The sequence below is a fragment of the Fukomys damarensis genome, unplaced genomic scaffold, assembly GCF_012274545.1.
Source record: "Fukomys damarensis isolate Sample0158 unplaced genomic scaffold, DMR_v1.0_HiC HiC_scaffold_12, whole genome shotgun sequence".
NCBI classification, from domain to species: domain Eukaryota; kingdom Metazoa; phylum Chordata; class Mammalia; order Rodentia; family Bathyergidae; genus Fukomys; species Fukomys damarensis.
The window spans coordinates 43,517,832-43,527,821 of NW_022900924.1; the positions used below are offsets into that span (position 1 = coordinate 43,517,832).

Consider the following 9,990-nt stretch of genomic DNA (forward strand, 5'->3'; position numbering starts at 1 on the left):
GGGTTCGGGGCTGTAGCCGGGGCGGTGACACGCGACGCGGGGTGTGGGTTGAGAGTCCCCCTCGCCTGGATCCGCTCTTCAAGACGCACGCTCAGGACCTGAGCGCAGCGACGTGACCCGGTCCCGGGTGCAGCTGGGCCCGCAGGGACCCTCCGTGCGGGCACTGGTCCTGGGCAGGGCCACTGGGGTTATTCCGAGAAGCCGCTGAAAGTGTCAGAGGGAGACTGGAACTCAGGCTCGGTTTTGTTTGCTTTTCGACACGGCCCGGGACGTCCTTGAATTCTCTGTGTAGCTCAGGCGGGCCTGAAACTCTGCGATCCTCCTCCCTCAGCCCCCGGAGCGCTGGCATTGCAGGTGTGGCTACCACGCCTAGCTAGAGCTCAGGCTCTTGGGGCTCCTTTTCCAGGGCTCCTCTGACGCCTCCATGCCGCCTTCCCTGCGGGCTCTGAGTGCAGGGTCAACTTTCATCCTCCTGTACTCAGGGGCTGGGCAGGAAGGCGTTGAGGGCTTTGTGTCACTGAGGAGAGAAGGTGAGCACGTGTCCAAGGGTGGCTGGGGCTCCCGGGGGCGGAGGTTAGAATCTAAGAATGGGGCCCTGGACAGGACCCACGTGGAGGGGCTTCCTGGGAGGCTGCGGGGACCCCACGGGACAGTCTGTTAGGAACTGCCCCGTAGCAGCTTTCCGTTTATGGCCCTGACCCTGCGGGTTTCCTGTGCGATCTAACCGTGCGCCCCGGGGCACACAGGGACACACAGGCTGCGGTACTTTGCAGGGCTTTAGAGCCTGGGTACTTGGTTCTTTTCTCACGGCCCTCATCTGCTTGTACAGATGTGCTTAGGAGTTCCTAAAGGGCCTTAGATCATTGCTGGCCCAGGGAGGGAAAAAACCCTCAACACCTGCCTTTAGGTCAAAAACAAAAGCCACAACTCAGCTTCATAAAGAGGCGGGAGCTTTCATGCAGTGCACGCGGGGTGGGGTGATCTTCTCAGGCACCGGCGGAAATCGACCCCCACAGGCCTAGCGTCGCACTCACGGGCGGGGTCTCAAGCAGAGAGAAGGCTCCGGGGTCTTTGTCCTGGCGCCTATGCCGATGGCACAGCCGTCTGGTCTTTGGTCTTCCAACACCAGCGCGGTGCTGCCCTGATTACAGCCCGCGTACCTTCAGGTGTGGACTAGACTCACGCCCGTAGCAAAACCCCCCCCCCATCGTGCGGGAGCAGCCGAGTGACAGCCACTCAGTTAGGGGAGGATGGGCCTCCCAGCTTGACTAACAGACACCACCTTTCTGGGACCTACTTCTCTGTAAACATCCCAGGTGCTCCTGCCCGGTCCTGTGTCATCCATCACGCATCAGGAACACGTTTGTCTCCCCCCCACTTTGGTAGAATTTCTTGATTGTACTAATTTCCCCCTCAAAACTATTTTTGTCAACTTTGTCAGTGGACAGATGTCATGTGCTCTGCTTGTGGAGGACTCTAGGGTGGGCTAGGTGATGATTTCTGAGAGCTTGAAGAGATAAGGAAGGAATGACACTGGTGTTTGGAATTTTTTAAAATTTATTTTTTGGTACAAGGGATCAAACTCGGGACCTTGTGCTTGTGAGGCAGGTAGTGGGACAGTGAGCTAAATCCCGAGCATGGTGTTTGGATCATTAAATCCTCACACACAACTTCCGGCTGGAGACCAAACCTCACATATGTCAGGAAATCCTCTACCAGTGAGCTGTGCCCTCAGGCTCAATGGTTTCTTCCCTTTCCTTCCCTTTTTCTTGTGGTGCCAGGGATTGAACCCAGGGCCTCATGCATGCTTAGCAGGCATTCTACCACTGAACTATGTGTCCAGCCTTAGATAGGATTCTTCTAGTTGCAAATGACAAAACTCCAACTCAAACCAGAATTAGCAAAGAAAAGATTTATTGTTTCATGTACCTAAAAAAAGTTTTCAAACAATTGCCATAGGCATGGCAGGATCCAGGGGCTCCAGCGTCATTACTGGGGTCATCTGTGTCCACTCTTGGGTTTTGCTTTCCTCTGTGTGGGCGGGAGAATGGCAGCCATGGTTCCAAGTCATCCCCACCTGCTCAGCCTGGGAAGCAGGAAGGGAAGGGCTGGTTCCCATGAGTTCTACACCTATCCTTGGATTGATTCTCAGGAGCTCAGCTTTCACAATGTGCTTGTTTTGTTTGTTTGTTTTGCTTTGTTTTGTTGTTTTTTTTTTTCCAGGACTGGGGATCGAACTCAGGACATTGTGCTTTCCAGGCAGACCCGGTGCCACTGAGCTAAATCCCCAGCTCTACAATGTGCTTGCTTTAAACAGATCACTGTGGCTGGGGAAATAGGATACTGGAATAGGTCCAGCCTTATTTGTAGGCTCTGTCCTGGAGCCAGGAGTTGGCATCAGATAAATTAAAATGGGAATTATTTATTGTTATTATTATTACTACTACTACTATTATTTGGCAGTACTGGGGACTGAACTCAGGGCCTTCACACTGAGCAACATCCCTTTTTTATTTTTCATTTTGAGACAGGACCTAGCTAAGTTCCCCAGGCTCAGCTCAAACCTGCAATTCTCCTGCCTCAGCCTCCCAGAATGCTGGGATTATAGATGTGTGTGTATCACCATGTCCTGTTTAAATCCAATTTAAGAAGGAAGGGAATTGGCTGTACAACACAGAAATGTTTGCAACACTGCTGAACTGTACACTTAAATGGTTACTGTGCATATTTTGCCATAATTTAAAAATGTGTATTTTACCATAATTAACAATTTTAAGAAGAGAAAGGGAGGGTATGGTTTCCCTTAAAGGGGAACCAAGGCATTGTTACCAGAAAGAGGAGAAATGAATGTGGGTGATCAAAAACAACTGATTTCAAGAGCTCGTGGGGACCAGTGCTAAGACCAAATTGCATGCGTCTTTTCTCATTTTAATGCGTGAATGATTTCAGCCTGCACAGGGACAAAGAAGGAAGCAGAGCTCTGTCGTGACTGGCCAGTGAGGTGGGCAGGAGGCCAAGCCCGGTACCAATGATGGGCTCAGTGTGGCAGCAGCCCAATCCAGGGTGTCACCACAGTCAGGCCCCAGCTATTTCCTGCTGCCACCTCCAAGAAAGGCAAGGATTGGCAGGGGCTCCCCCTGGGGCTTTTCAGCCTGCTCCCCCTAGTGGAAGGAGTGGAATTGGAGGGGAAGGGGCAGCCCTGTCCCTCTTGCCTGTCCAGTGTCCCTCAGGGCCTGGCAGAGGCACCCAAGGGCTGCAGGCTCAGATTGAACTGGGCTCAATCAGTGTCGCCCACCTAGGCCCGAAGTCTGTGTGACTAGCGGTCTTTCTGTCTTGTATTTCTTATCTATAAAATAAAAATAATAAGGAAGGACTTGAACAGATACTTGCACATCCATGTTCAAATACAGCAGCATTATCTGAAAGTCTAAACAATTCAGCTTTAAAAGAAATGACGTTGGCTGAGTGGCTCACGCATATATCAATCGCAGCATGCAGGGAGGTTAAGAAGGAGGATCTCAAGTTTGAGCCTGGCCTGGGCAATTTAACAAGACTGACCCTAGAGCTGGGGATTTCGCTCAGTGGTGCTGCCGCCTGCCTCGAAAGCACAAGGTCCCAAATTCAATCCCCAGTACAAAAAAAAAAAGGTTGATCCTATATTTTAAAAAATATTGGGGGAGCTGGGTGTGGTGGCGCATTCTTGTAATCCCAGCATTCGGGAGGCTGAGGCAGGAGGATTGCTGTGAGTTCAAGACCAGCCTGAGCTACATAGTGAATTCCGGGTCAGTCTCACTCTACATAGTGAGACCCTGTCTCTAAAAACAAAAACAAACAAAAATAAATAAATAAATAAAGTAGTAAATAAAAAATATTGGGGGAGCTGGGTGTGGTGGCGCATTCTTGTAATCCCAGCATTCGGGAGGCTGAGGCAGGAGGATTGCTGTGAGTTCAAGACCAGCCTGAGCTACATAGTGAATTCCGGGTCAGTCTCACTCTACATAGTGAGACCCTGTCTCTAAAAACAAAAACAAACAAAAATAAATAAATAAATAAAGTAGTAAAAAAAATATTAAATGAGATCTAAAGTATGTAAGAAGACTTTGCAACTTCAAGTGCCATTATCATTATCATCATCATCATCATCATCATTATTATAATTATTATTTTGTGCTGGAATGAAACCAGGGCCTTGTGCTGCCTAGACAAGCTACCACTAAGTTACACCCTTAGGTCCCATTATCACTACTGACCAAGAGCATTAAGTTAAAACCCCATTCAGTCAGACGCATCCAAGAATTCTCTAAAAATTATTATTGTTATTACTATTTTGGAATTTAAAAAGTCATAATATTCCCAGTCTTTTATGAACTCAAATAAGTTCTAGAAGAAAACAATCAGCCTTAATATAGGTTAATTTAGTTTAATTTGAGGGATTTTACAAAGGATAAAATTGTTACAGCTCAGTGTGGCCGTGCAGGCCTGTAATCCCAGCACTTGGAAGGCTCAGGCAGGAGGATCACCATGAATTCCAGGCCAGCCTAGGCTACACAGTGAGTTCAAGGCCAGCCTGGGCTACACAGCAAGACCTGCCTCAAACAAAGTTAAATCACTAACATGCATTTGAAGTACTGAGGGGAAAATAGCCTGGGGTCAGCAGTCTATTTTGAAAATCATCAGAAAATACAAGAGAGCAAAAATGGATAGAAGAATAGATAGATTAATAAACATATGATAAGTAATTATAGTAAAATGTTAAGAATAGAATCTGATGGTCCCTGCCAAATTCTTTTCAATTTGCCTATGTATTTAAATTTTTTTCAATATAAAATATTAGGGGAAAGTTAAGTTATAGTAATTTCTCACATTCCTTTTCATAAACTTAAATATTAAATAACAAAAAATTTCAAAAACTAGAAGTTATAAATGCCTATTCTATACTATATTACATGAGTTATTGAATTATTGCTTACCTAAACTATTAGGCATACAAGGAAGCGATCCAGGCATTAGGCTTTGAAGGATGAGTAGGAGTTTGTTAGGTGAAGACCAGAGGAAGGATCTTTTCCAGAGAGACACAATGGGTGAAATACGGGATTTAGCCAGTGAGAGCCCCCACTTACCCTTACACGGCCACAGCTTCTTCATGTACCTTCTCTTGTTCACTCGTGACACAACCCTTCGAGGTCACATGGCCGGTATTACTGTCAGTCACGGCAATGGCTAGGGTGAAGGACCCAGGTCTCTCGCCCCACGCAGGGTCTTGCACTACAACTTGCGCCCGCTTCCTCTGTGGGAAAGATGGTGGCAGATCCCCCTCTCTCAAGGGACCAGAGGGGAGCACACTGCAGAGCTGGGGTGGGTCTCTCATACACAAAGGTGACACCAGCAGCCACGGGCAGCTGTGCGGGAGCCAGAGGTGAGACCGTGTCTGGGAGCCTGTGCCGGGGAAGCCTCGCCCCACACCCCCGGGACACGGTGGCCCTGCGGGGAGCGCGCTGACACAATCCTTCTCTCGCTCGCCGGGGATTGGAGCCCCAGAGGCCAATGTGACCACCGCGGCATCCGCCCGGCTGGGTGTGTTTAGGGGGGGACGCTGTGGTGATGGAGACTGAACTGGGGTCGGGGTGAATCCAGCGCCTTAGCACTGAGCGACAGCTCTAGCTCCCCTCCCCTCCCCTTTCCTTCAGAGTCTCGCCGAGTTGCTAAATTGCCCTGGCTGGACTGGAAGTCCGTTTGTTTGCTTGTTTTTTGGTACCTGGGATGGAACTCTGGGTTCTTGCGCTTGAAAGGCAAGCAGTGGAACCGCTGAGCTAAATCCCCAGCCCCTGGACTGGAACTTGGGATCCTCATATCTGTTTCCCAGAGGACTGGAATTACAGGCATGTGCTACCACTCGTGGTTTGTGAACATTCTTTCAAGGTCTGTTTCAAAGGCAGGTGTGGTGGCTCATCCCTGTAATCCGCACTATAAAAAGCAGTGTTTATAATAAAACTTGTTTTAATCATTCTTCAGTGTTCTTTTTTTTTTTTCACTAACTCCAAACATATCATGTTAAGCATACTCACAGTAATTTCAATTTTAAGTATCCATAAAAAATTCTGGGGCCGGGAATTTAGCTCAGTGGTTCTGCCGCCTGCCTCGCAAGCACAAATTTCTGAGTTCGATACCCAGTACCAAAAAACAAAACAAAACAAAAAGTAAATCCACGACTATGTTCTTTGTACAACCCCCCCACCAAATCTTCACTTCAGTGATATTTTTAGGTTCTGATGAAGATGTTTTAATTATTTCAGTTGTAACAGATTTATTCTACACCTTTAAAATTTGGGATTTTGTGTTTTTTGGTTTTTTTGTTTTGTTTTGTTTTGTTTTTTGAGACAGGGTCTCACTATGTAGTTGAGACTGACCTGAAGCTCGCTATGTAGTCCAGGCTGGTCTTGAACTCACAGCGATCCTCCTGCCTCAGCCTCCCAAGTGCTGGGATTACAGGCATGCACCACCACACCCAGAAAAAAGCTTGTTTTAATATAATGATTGAAGTTGATTGTTGAAAATTAGAAAATACAAAAAAGCAAAAAATGTAGATATGGAAGTTCTTCCCACCTCTGATTCTAATGGATACACTTGCAAGTATTTTCTCTAAAATATGCAGAGCCTTGTTATAATACCAGCACTTGGGAGGCTGAAGCAGGAGGATCACTATGAGTTTGTAAGCCAGCCTGGGCTACATAGTGAGACTCTGTCTCAATAAAACAGAACAAAACAGCAGATATATGTGTATTCTTTTTAGCACATTTGGGATGACATTATACATCTAATTTTGTTGCTTCCTTTAAAAAGTTTTTATTGTTAACATCCTTTTTTTTTTTTTAAGCTGGAGTACACTGTCCCTATCATATAGTTGTATAAAGTGTTCACCCATTTTTTTCATTGTTGGCCTTTTGATGGTTTCCACTTTTAAAATTATCATTGCTAATGCTTTAATGACTATTCCTTTAAAAATAGTTTACCTGCTTTGTCCCTCAGGATAAATTCCTAGAAATAGAATTACTGAATCAGAAAGAATCTGTCCTTTCAAGGTCTTTGAGACATTGTCCTAAATTTTTCTTCAGAAAAAGTGTGCCAATTTGATGTTCTGATTTTAATGAATGTAATTAATTAATTGTAACATGACAATTAAAAATACCTGTAGTTAAAAATACACATGGACATGTTTCCAAAGATATAGAAATGATCAATAAACACACAAAAAGAGTCTCAATATCTTTAGTTATTAGGGAAATGGGAATCAAAGAACAGTGAGAAGCTGGGTGTGTTGATCCACAGCATTCAGGAGGCAGAGGCAGAAGGACCAATCTGTGTGAGTTCGGGGCCACATAGGCTACACAGTGAGTTCAAGGCCAGCCTGAACTGTAGTGAGACCCTGACTCAAAAACAACACAACAACAACAACAAATCCAGTCTGGAAGGTTAGCATTGAGACAACACAATTATTTCATGCTGTCTGTATTCAAAGTTTACCCCAGTAGAATATTCAAAATTGGTTTCTGAAAAGAAAAAAGCCAGGCATAGTGGCACATGCCGCTGCAGGGAGGTTGAGACAGGAGGATCACTGCAAGTTGGCCTAATTTATAGGCCAGGCTGAGCTACGCAGTGAGACCCTGTCTCAAAAAAACCAAAAAGAAAAAGGAAATATGAATCAACGTCCCAGTAACGCTCTGTAGTCATTAGATGATTTGGTTATCTGCTGGTTTCTTCACTGTAGAGTTGCAATTTTGCTTTTGTGAAATTAATAAGGAATTTTTAGAAAGATACTTTAGAACTATGTTAATATCTTGTTTCCCAACAAAATTTCACTCTACAGTTTTAACATCTCTTGGTGATTCCTGTCTACGGGGTGCATTTGGATGGGCCTTTCTCTTCCTTGCCTTTTTTCTTTTTTCTCTTCTCTTTTTTTTTCTTTTCCTTTTTTGGTAATGGACCTTGAGCCCATGGTCTTGTGTATCCTCTCTGCCCCTCTGCCACTTCCAGCACTTTGAAAAATATATTCCTAAATCCATACTTTGGCCACTTTATTAAAATGTTAGGACAGCATTATAAAGCTTGCATGTGCTGTTTTGGAAATACTGTGTACGGTTTCGTCCTTTGCATGTTAATTTATTGAAGAGTCAAGTACTATTTTAATTCTGTCCTTCTTGTTACCATGACACAACATTTGAGCCAGCTCCTGGGGTTGGAGTGGAGGGCTGGTTAGCGTGAGAAAACATGAACTTGGCAATGGATGGAGCCTGTCGAATAACAGTCAGGAGCTCCCGTAGGCAGCCCCTTCCGTCACGGTCTATCCTCTTGTCATCCTCCCTCTTCCCACATCTCTGACATCTGCCCTCAACTGACTTTGTGTTTGTTTGTTTTTGAGACAATGTCTTGCTATGTAGTTCAGACTGGCCTTGAACTCATTATGTAGCCTCTAATTTATAGTGCAATCCTCCTGCCTCAGCCTCCCCAGTACTGGGATTATAAGCATGTGCCACTGTGCCCAGAGATGGTTTTATTTTCTGCTCCTGTCTTATTTTCTCCCTCATGGTATCTGCTTCCCCGTGGAAGATCTCAAAAGATTTAATCTCTCCCGTGTCTCTGTGCATGTCTCTGATGTCCATTTCCCCTGCTGATGACCTAGTTCCCTCGTGTCTCATCCAGTGCTCTCGTCATGTAAGGATTGACCACCCTTGGTCAAGTACTTCCCTGTGATCTGGCCACTCAGTGGTGGGGAAGTCATGTGACTCTTCTGGGGACTGGCCTTCCAGAGGTGACTGTGAGGGCAGTGGAAATTATTTTAGTTCATCAACATATTTCCAGATCTACAACCGGGACGTATGATAAAATACTTTGGTGCTCCTACCAGGCATAACAACTCATCTGGGAGCACTAGTGTGAATGCCGAAACATTACTGTTTTCAGGATATGTTTAGGGTTTGTGTGTATCTGCACTTTTAACTTAATAAATGTTTGCTGTCTTCCTGAAAAGAATATTGAGAAATGTCTAATAAAAATTTGGGACAGGCCTACCATAATTTTCTTTTCCTCTTCAGAAATTCCAACATTTATTTCATATTCATTTTTTTTTAATTTTGAAACTTTTCAAATTTACAGAAAATTAAATAGTGCAATGCTAAATTGGCCAATTGGTAGTATTTTGCTTCAGCTTTCCCCATTGAACCATTGAAAAGTAAGTTATATATATGGGGCCGGGGATTTAGCTCAGTGCTGCCGCTGCCTGCCTCACGAGCACAAGGTCCTGAGTTCAATCCCTGGTACCAAAAAAAAAGGCTATATAAATTATGCACATCTTGAAACTTTGCCCCTAAATATTATGCATTATATTAGTATGCATTTCTTAGGCACCTCATGTAACCATGTGTCATTATCAGAAAATTAGAAATAATCTGATAATGCCTAGTGTGCATCATAACATCTGCAAACCTTATCATTTAGTACATATTTTATTTTCCCAACTGTCTCAAAATTTTGTTTCAGATATTTGTTTTTGTGGTTTTTGTTGTTTTTGTTGTTGTTGTTATTTTTGCATGGTACATCAATCAGGGTTAGAGGTTGTTGTTTTTTTTTTCAGGGCTTGAAATACTTCATTCTAAGCTTTCCTTGACTTGAGAGTTTATGTAGAGAAGTCTTTTGTGATTCTGATGGACTTTCCTTTATAGATGATGTTTCTTTTCTCAAACAGCTTTTAATATTCTCTTGTGTGGAATTTCTGGAGTCTTGACTATTATATTCCCTGGTGTCAGTTTTTTTTTTTTTTTTAAGTCATGGCTATTCGAGTTCTATATGCCTCACTTATCTGTATGTCAAATTCTTTTTTTTCTTTCAGCTTTAATTGAGTTTATTGGTACATTTTAGGGATACAGTACAGTTACATTCATTGTTGGGATCTTGTACCTCTACATGACAAGTCTTGATTCTCATTTTTTCTCCTCT

At 44.4% G+C, this 9,990-nt stretch overlaps 1 protein-coding gene across 1 annotated transcript in view; it reads left to right on the forward strand.

The window, feature by feature from the left end:
* Positions 1-9,990, forward strand: part of Nrros (negative regulator of reactive oxygen species) — a 30,153-nt gene that overhangs the window by 4,930 nt on the left and 15,233 nt on the right. The gene's annotated exons all lie outside the window — the stretch shown is intronic.